Below are 10,302 nucleotides of genomic sequence, written 5' to 3'. Positions count from 1 at the left end.
GTCCCCTGCAACTCCTGGTGCACCCCAGACTCTTTGCTGGCAGGGCAGTACAAGGAAAGTCCTTGGCTCTGTGTGCGCACTACTCTGCAACAACTGAAATCATTGGTGTGTTGTCACCACCGTTTTCATGAAAAGTCCAAAGCACTGCATTGAGTGAACTTCTACAAAGGAAATTAATTCTGTCACAGCCAAAACCATGCCAATTATGTGTACCAAATCTGAATATCTATAAGGAACATACAGGCATGAAATACTCAGATGAATGGCATCTCCCTTTGTAATACTCTGTTTTGTATTTAAAATATCAGCAAGCTTCAAATAGTAGTGGGGGTTTTCTGACAAACTCAGACACAAAGCTCACCTTTCTACCATGGTCTGTGTTCTCACTTAAGATGATATTTTGCTTTGCAAGACAAAATCTTCCATCTGGGAATAAAAATACGGGTGTTGACATGCACCTTGCCTTATTTCCAGATTTCTGGGGTAAGGATCCAACCTTAATCCAGGTGGGGCTACCATCCTTTATCTCTCTCCTTATGATCAGAGACTCCATTAGCCTGCCCCATGATAACATTTTCTTCTGCTTGGGTGTTACATACACTCCCTTTTCTCACAAAGTCTTCCTGTCCTTGAGTTTGGTTATAACTGATAACTCTTTAATAACAAAAGCTAAAGTAAGGATATTGCTATACTTCCTGCTGCTGCCTCAGTGGCTGGAAAAGATGACAGTTTCATTCCTGTGCAATGTAGCAGGGGAAGATCCTTGGCTAAACAAATCAGGAATATTTTCTCTTACATGCCACCCCTATGGCCCCCTGCTACCAAAACCTTGCCACGTAAACCCACTACGGTCAGTGACAATGCTGATGTCATCTCTCATCTGAGACCTGTATGGATGTAATAAATTCTGTACAGAACATCTGGGATAGCCTCTTTTGGTGTCGCTGTATATCTCACTGTGTTTACTGGTGCAGACAGGGAATGCAGCCAGTGCTAGTGCACACAGGGTCAGTTACTCTGTGGATGATGCAATGATGGACAGTACCTGCCTGCCCATAGCAGGACTCCAAAAACAGAGCACCCTGCTTTCCATGTCTGAGGTAACCAGGAGGGCAGGTGAGAGTTTTGCCTACACTCTTGTTCATCTGGATGTACTCATAAATTGTGACTCTAGCTTCCATATTCAATCCTGCTTGTGGTATTCAGGAAGGAAAGGGTGGGGAAGGTAGGGGGGGTGAAGAAGCATTCATGTGCTTTCCATACTGGCAAAGACATTCCTTTTCCTGGTTGTGCTTAGCATCGTAATATAACCTTAACAAAAGAAAGAGAATCCAGCTCTTACAAAGAACCTACCATGAGGCCTAAGAGGAAGACTCCTTCTAATATCTGATTCATTAGCATCATGTAACACAGCTTAACCTTTTTTGTGGTTATCATTTTTTTATATTAATAATATATATATATTGTTTGTGTGTGTGTGTGTGTGCAGGGCTGGTGTTCTGGGTGCAAGATATCCTATTGCTTGTCAGTCAGCCCTGGTAGCTGGTACAGAGACAAAGAACAGGTCACTGCTCCCACTGCCTTGGCATCCTCTCAACAAACTTGCAGCACTGCCAAAGCAAGAAAAACACATTTCATGGACAAGTGACTCATTTACATTAGTGAAAAACAAATGAAAAGAAAGAATGGAAGTAGTAACTACAAAGAAAATTATCTTTACTAAAGAGTTTCTGAAGACACAATACTTGAAAACTTCTTATAATGTTAGCCTTCTTTAGTGCAGTCTCAGTTCTCCACACAAGATGGCAGCTCTTCTTTCCTTCTGGCTATCTGTTCCTTAGCACACACAAAGCATCTGCCTTTCACCCTGATACTGCAAGTACTTATGCAACATACGTGTAACCAAACTACGACCACATCAGTCACTTCCAAAACAACATTTCATACAGTACAGTGCAGTTTGTCACAAGCAGCAATATTTTACTGAATACTTCATTTTTTATTGTTCCAGTAAGTTTGTAATTGGTTTGCATGGCATTTCAGAGTTTTTGAGGCTTGAAACTGCCATGTAAATGGAAAAACACAAACACTCTTGTTTCGGTTCAGTTTACAGACTATTCACATGCACTTAATTATATGTAAATCTATGATGAAACTTTTGGCACCCTGGCTGTAGTGTCATTTGGAGAAATGCAAAGTTATTTGCATACCACGTTTGTTTTAGGACACTAGTAGTTGTTTCATTTCAAAAGAAAGTGATGAATGAATTTAAATGTACAACTTCTGCACTGTTGATGGTCTTGGCACCTAGGGTAGGCTGTAGGATACAGCCATCACTTGCAGTGAGCAGACCCACTGGCTGGTGCTGGGGGTGTGGATCATTGTTCCATCTTCTGTGGCATGGCCTGTCCCTCTTTAAGTGCCTCCAAGAGTTGCTGAAGCACCAAAGATCCTACTTATGGTCCCTCAAGTGTGCTGAGCAGAGACATCCTCTAGTTTTTCACCATGAACCTGGAGGGATGTAGACTTCATCCAATAAATATTTATTCAAAAGTTACTCTAGAGGTTCAACAACACAGAGGCTAAAAAGCAGCAGCAGAGGCATGACAACAGGGCTCTCTCTCACATCAGTTGGGCTCTCCACCCCAATTTCCCCCAGTACCCCGAATTCTGTGAGAGCAGGAGACCAGCAGGTGTCAGCAAGACCTTGGGAATAGGATGGCTCCTCACAGCCCCAGGACTCCAAGAGAGGCAAAACCTGCTCATAGGTGGAAAAAGGACTTTAACTGATAACTCTTTTTAGATATCAAAGTCTTTATTTAAATTTCTGCCTTCCTAGAGAAAACCCTGACAAGTCTGGCTGGAAAGACTCAACAGTTACTGCACTTTTAGGTTAGCTGTCTGTCATCAACCCTCTGCATTGAGTCCTGCACCACAGCTCTCACTTCTGCAAGCACCGAACAGTACTGAACAAAATTAACACTTGAGCTACTTCAAAAATTAATTCTCACAACAGGATCAGAAAGGGCCTTTAGTAATAAACAATTTTCTAATTTGGAGTATTTGACTATTGATTGCTAGAAATAGCCTAGTACATATTGAATACTGAATTATGAATAAACACAGTTTCAGATATTTTCAGGAAAAGGCATGTGATCCAGGCATTCTTAATACAATGCTTTACGTAAGCAAACTTTCAAAGGTATAAACTAATAACAAGTAACAAAAGGGTTCATTTTTTGTTCCAAACTGGGGAAAGATCCTATGGGTGCCTCAGCACCACAAAGCAGTGGTGCTCCTCTCTAGCAACTGCAGTGTATTAGTAGTTCATCATGTGAAAATCAATTTCAGTACCTCCCAAAATTCTTACTCTAATTTAAATCAGGTCTTTCTTTTGAACATTAATAATTTTGATATGTTTTCTTATTTTTTTTCTCTTTTTTTTTTTTTTCTTTCTTCTATATAGAAATATAGGAAGGCAGCAGTGCAATCACTTTAAGTAAAAAAAAATAAAAAATACAAAAAAAAATTGCTATTAACTTGGATCTCAACCACCCAAAACACATGTTTAGCTTTACTGTAAGCATGTAAGTAAGTAGTCTAAAATTACATCTCAAGGAAAGTTTGGGAAAAGCACAAGAATGACAAAAACATTTCTGTAACAAAAATCTTAGGTTAAGAACACAGAAATAAAAATGTTTTTCCTGAAACATTTTGAGCTGACATTTAGGGATTAACTTTTCATGTTAGAAGAGGGTAAGTATAATGAGATTTCCCAGAAGCTCTTTTAGAAGACTAAGTAGGGGTAGAGTGCAAGTGGTGCCACATCACTTCTCATTAGGATTCCCAGGATGCTGGTGAGCCAGTCTGACTCCATATGTATCCTGTAACCAGGGCTTGGGGAAAAATGTCCCACAACTTGTTTAATTGCTTTGAGAAAGGAAAAGCGTTTCCTTATATCAACTACTTTAACCAAATCATAAGTTATTGACAGTCTATGCATATATATATTTTTACCCTTTTTCGTAGTTTTACAGAAACTTTTGTTTGTCACCAAATAGTAAAAAAAAAATAATGTCTATAAAATTTAGTAACTCTGCTAGTAGGATGAAGTGCTGAGTGCATAATGGTTTTCATTGACAAATAGTAATCTGGTGGGGAAAAAAAAATCCTCATGGAATTAACATAAATATCTTAAAATACAAGAAAGTTCTTGTAGAAATGGTGCAGGCAGTTTTCATTTAAAGATCTGTCTTAGAGTGTGTTAGGATCCATTTCCCGAGATAACTGTATGAAGTTTAAGGTAACATTGATTTGTTTGTTTCTTTGTTTCTTTGTTTTAATGCTAGAGTTGAAGACTATAAATAGCAACATTACGAATTAGAAACACAAGCCTGCTACTTCTGGAGAAGGTCATGCAGTCAGTATGGAAATGTGCAGGGACTCAAACAGAAGCTGAAAATACCCCTTGATCTCAGGGATGTTGCACATTCTCAAAAGAGTCTCAGCAAGCCTGAGACACTGCATGGGCTGCAGCCCACCTCTGCAGCAACCTGAAGTGCCCACACCTCTGTTTCATTCTTGCATCTGTGGTTTTTGAGTCTTCCTGGATGCTAAGACAATGTGACCATGCCACCCAGCTTTTCCTTCCCTGGTAAGAGAACCCAGCCAAAGAAAAAATTATATGTGCTTCTGTTTTTTGTGTGGCAGGATGGCACACAAGATATTTGTGGGAGGGTTTTCAAATATTTTGGAGGCAGGAGTGCCTGGTACCATTGCTTCTGGGTCTGGGGGGTTCTGCCTCCAGCAAGGCTTTCTCCCTAACTCTCAAGTGGCTTCACCACTTTGAAGGTTTCCTCCCCATTTCCCCCAGCTATTGAGCCTCTTTTCTTCTCTTTCCTTGCAGACAGCTGGATTGGGTTTGCTGGGACTTTGCAAATAAGGCACGCAAAAGAAATGTCATACCAAACAGGGGGTTACCACTGGAAATGTTGAGTAATCATGTAATGATATAAAAGAGTGCTACCAACACTACCTAAAAAAAAAAAAAAAAGATCATTCCCAATCCAAGTTTATAGAAATACTTCAAAAATAATTGCTCCTTCATTTACTTGACAAGCCAGGTTCAAAATTCTGTTTCCCTGGCAACAGCTGAGGACATTAAACTGCACAATGAATGTGCCCAGGGAAGAAAATAAATGGGAATGGAAAATTACTCCAGAAAGTTAGTTAAAAGGTTTTGCAGAGAGAAGAAAAAATAAGAATAAGCAAGCAGTCACACATCAGTAACCCTAAAGATGAAATATTTCATCATTCTAAGTTATGCAGGAAATCAAAAGCTGAAGCTGGTGGTTGTTGCTGTTGCTTTTATCATTACTGTTTGCTGCAGTTAGTGATATGTGCCAAAAACTGTTTTGGCTGCTTCTGAGAAACAAGAGAGACTGCACACTGCATGTTTTCCTCCTCAAGCCCTGATAGCCAAGGCAGGATTGCAGGAGCTGCGCTAGGTAGCCATCTTCAGAAGTGCCCTTTTGTTGAACGAAGACATTTAAATCTACATGCAAGTATCCTGGGTAGCCATTTCTGGGACACCAAAGCTAATAATAAGAGAAGATGGCGAGGGGCTTCAGGTTCCCACTCAGTATTTCAGCAGGGTGCCCCGTGTGCCCATGGAGGGAGGGAAGGCAGCCATGCCCTGCTGCCCAGTTGCGAGGCTGCCCTGGATGCCACCACCAAGCCAGCACAAGCCCTGGCCCCTGACCAGCAGCTCTCCTTGCTACTGCTGAGCATTTAACAGGCAATATCCCAGGGAAGCCTTTGCCAAGCACGCCACAGCAGGGTGAAATGCTTGGCAGCACAGTTTGCGCAGAGAGGCACTGCTAGTGGTGTGACCTTTTCCGGTTTTCCATTCCTAATATTTATAGCCCCAAATTTATTCACGTTCCCCTTCTCCTGAATTCTCATCAGAGGACTGGCATAGTTTGCTAGCTGAAATACTTCTGGAAAGTCACAGGCCATCAATTAAGAGCTTTCAAAAATTATCGCATACCTTCCAAGTGTGAACAACTTCAGAAGGAAATGAGCAGGATCCAGCCTACTCTCTGCCCAAATGACAGGAGCAAGTTCTTTCTACAGGGAACCACATTTCTGTACTAAATAATACACTAGACTTTCCCCCACCATTTGAGATGTAGAAAGAGAATATTATCACAGAGCAGCGGTATACATCCCAACTATGCCTCTAATCATTATCTGCAAAGACAGTGCTGAAAGAATGTGACTTGTTTAGGAACCAAAGACCACCTGTGGCACACGTAAGGTGGCTCGTGTTAATCAGCCTTGGTGCTCAGCTCCTCCAGCTGAATAAAACATAAAAGAAGAATCTAAAATTGTGACAAATTATCAAGTATTTATTGAAACATTTATTGTATTTGTAGCCTGTTTGTCTCTTGATCAATTTAGGATCTCCATTCCATGTTTTATAAATTAAACACCTTTTCTAGTGTTTTTTTTTTTTTTTTTTTTTTTTTCTTTTTTTCACATAAAGAGTGATTTTAAAGTGATCTGGCAAAATTACTGCCCCTTCCCTCAGGGAACTGTGAAGATGCTTAATATAAACTAGATTATGCTCAGCATCAGCCACCTGCCTCAGCCATGGGAGACTCCCTCTGTCCGTAGTGCATCCTCCACTACCCTGATTGAGAGCTGACAACATCGATTGTCAGGTTCCTGGTGAAATATCCCCTCTACAACTGCCAGCCTCTTGATAAAATGCAGGAAAGTGAAAACTGCCACAGCAAGGAACAAGTGACTCTATGTATTTTCACATTAGTAGTCCAGTGCTATTAATCAAGCTGGAGGGGGTGCAGCTAATACCTCCTGGGCAACTGTCTTCAGCTGTGACATTTTATCAAACTCTTTTTGGTTATGCTCAGTGGGAGCCAGTATGAAGAAACAAGTGCTACACAAATTGCAAGATCCTCATTGATCTGTTTGAAGCTTCTTTCAAGAGAAGTTCCTGTAGCTGCACATGCCCTCCCTCTCTGAAAATTAGACAAAGATCAAATCTGATGCCTGAAAAGAGAGACCAGAGCCCTGTTTATTTGGGGAAAAAAAAAAAAAAAAATCATGGAAAAAAAAAAAAAAGTCTTCAAAAGTGTAAAAAGAGCAGTTCTAAGGATCAGTCTGCAGCTTAGGAAGGCAGTCAGGTGTTACCAGCTGAGTATTTGACCTTGCTGTTGATGTCAAATTGCCTCAGTCCTCAAATCTTCAGCCTTAATATGATTTCAGGATGTTAGAACTAGAAAGGATAGGCTGCAGCTGGTGCTCTCAGTGCTGAGTTATGTGCCACTAATGGAGTAAGAGCAGCTTGTTCCAGCCACCAGCTTCAGTCGCTGAAAACAGCAATGAAGCAACAAGTACCATTAAGGTAGCATGGCCATGCCCAAATCTGCCCAGGGGTACAATTTCACAGTCATCACAAGAGGTGAAGTCATCCCCTGCCTTCAGCAAAACAACAATTTATGTCTTCTCCAAGGAAGCACATTGAGATGTTTTTCACTTTTAACAGCCCTGGGTGATTGCTAGTTGGCCAAGTTCTGCCCTTAGTTGCAAATCAGTGTTGACGGTTCCACAAAATTGATCATGCTTCCTTGACTTGTGCTTTTTAAACTTTAAAGGCTGCTTAGGAAAGCAGTTTAGGTAAGCTGGCACTGTATATGAGACAGCAAAACACAAAGTCATTTGAGGTGGAAGGTAACAAGGCTTATCCTTTGCTCTTCTGGAAGTCTGTTTCACAGACAGAATAGCCCTAGGAAATTCTTCACATCATTACTACCACAGAAGTTTTCCTTGTACCAAGGAAGTGATTTTTTCAGTGGTGATCTTCATTCTAGACTTTACTGGGATCTCTTAAAAAACAAGAAACAAACAAAAACAACAACAAATGTTTTACCAAGATAAGAACGACATCTCCAATGTTACTTCTTTTCTGTGGAAAGTCACTGTAAAGAAAGAGGAAAGATTTGAGGTGCTTGCAAAAACATTTGGTGTTGGTAAGCTGTGCAGCATTGCTTTCCGCTGGCTAAAGCTTCCTAAATATGCATTGTTGTACACATCCATTAATGTCATCCAGTTCATAAATAAGCATAGAGGCTTAACTGAGGAAAAAAATGTGTCCATCACACTAGAAGACAAGTGGTAGAAGTTATCTTATACAGGCTGAGAGAGGAGGTTTTTATTGTTTAAGGAGCCTTCACAAGTTGCTTTCCCCAGTATGGCGATAAACAGCTGTGGGACAAGAGGGGGAATGATTACATGATAGCCAACACCAGCCATGGTTTTTGTAGCCTTCACCTGCCAACATGCAGCTATTACCTTCATCCATTTACCTCACAGATTCATACACACGGTAGCCTCTGGGAGAAAAAAGAGAGAGAGACTTACAGAATATGGCAGTAGGAAGAAGACAAGGCCTAATGGCAGACATTCCTTTCTTAACCTTTTGGGGACCCCCAAGAAGAATCTATCAGATTTTAGTACATTTCTTAGGTCTCACTGTTTTTCTGTGGTCTGCAGAGAGGTCTAAGAGCTGAGGATCAGTTCCTGCACAGCATCTGTTTCCAACAGGGGACCATCCATCACTGACTCTAAAATTATTTCCATTCCTTGTCAAGGCCTGAATCCATGTTGTGACTGATCTAAGTGCTACCTTCAATTAGAGAAACTTGTAAATGATCTTAGCATTTTCTTTGTGACTGCTGGGGAATGGAAGATGTAGAACTTCATAGCAGTGCTAGGTGGCATTTCTTCAGTGTTGGTCCCATTATGATGTGTAAGCAACAGCAACAGGAAAGTTCCCCCTGAATGTCTTTGTGCTTATTTTAATTAAATGTGGCAGCAGTTCTCCATGATTCTCCCATTAGCTGAAAGATCATGGAACAGAGTCGTAAGGTTTGGGTCAAGGTGACATTAAGATAGTCTTCATCGTGTTACATAGTGTTTGCTTTAAAAATGCTTTGTGCATTCAGAAGACAGTAGGACCAGTTTCCTTTATGAGTAAAATGCAATTAAGAAATGTGCTGATGCTTAACATTTACAATCTGATGTATTTGGTAGAAAATTTAAAGCTGAAAGTTCTACTTACACAAAACAAAAATATTTCCCCTTTATATTAGATGCTGATTCTTTCTATAAACTTTTTATGCTATCATCTTTGCTCAAAGTTGCAGAACAGTCCAGAGATACACTATATCAAATGAAATTGCCAGTAAAAAACATAGAGGGAACCAGCAAGGTGCAATAAAATAAAAAATCAATATCAAACTTGACCATAGCACTTTATAAAATCTAAGTTAACTCTTACAGCACTATACACACTGAACTGTGAAGTTTAAGGTACTCTAAGACTAATTCAAGAACATTGAAAAAACATCCTGTCTAGTCAATAAGACATGAAAAAGACAACAATAACAACCCCTTAGTCTACACAATAATTGAGCAGCCTAAGTTCAGTGTCACAACCATTTGTGTTCACAGGGCTGGATTAGACCATGTCAAGATGAAAAAGACAAAGGCTGGAGATGTGTGTGGAAATGAAGTCCTGCTATGTTGTCCTAGAAACACATTAATAGGCTATTTCCAGAATTTCAAGGAAACTGCAGAGATGTTGAAGTCTCATTAGCTTTGTTTTGGCATGACAAATACTGGCCAGTGTGGTCATGACAGTCAAGGGGTTGGCAGCGAGTCCGGCAACCACTGCAGTAACTTAGTTCAGCGGCCACATTGGGAGATACATGGCAGAGCAGAGGGAGAAAATAAGCAATTTCCTTGTTAGGTGTAGAAAAAAATAAAGTCTTCTGCTTTACTTCCAACATGAAAAACAGAGAGAGGAAGGAGAAGTATTTTATTAATTATTCAAAAAAGGGTGTGGTTGGGTGCTGTTTTTTGTTTCACTGCAGATGTGAGGTTACATGTAATATTACATATAGTAAATACTGAAACAAAATACTAGAAAATGAAATACTATATTTTTCATTTTTAAGCACTGAATAGGAAACATTGAAATTTTAAAAAACATTTTCATTTTTTCCTTACAAAAACTGAGGGTTTCAGGTGAACAGGTGGAGAGCATCCTTCTGATCTGGCAGCAAAAGATGAAGTTTTGAAGATTCCTGATGTTCTGTCAGATTTATTTATTTTTATTATTTTATTTTGAAACGGAGCTGTTTTCAAGAAACATTTGATTTTGAGGTAATTTTATATTCTATTAGAGAAAGTTCCCTGTGGAAATTTTTCCAGCAG

The sequence above is a fragment of the Anas acuta genome, chromosome 2 (assembly GCF_963932015.1).
Source record: "Anas acuta chromosome 2, bAnaAcu1.1, whole genome shotgun sequence".
NCBI classification, from domain to species: Eukaryota; Metazoa; Chordata; class Aves; order Anseriformes; family Anatidae; genus Anas; species Anas acuta.
Note: the sequence above shows the minus strand (reverse complement) of the source record.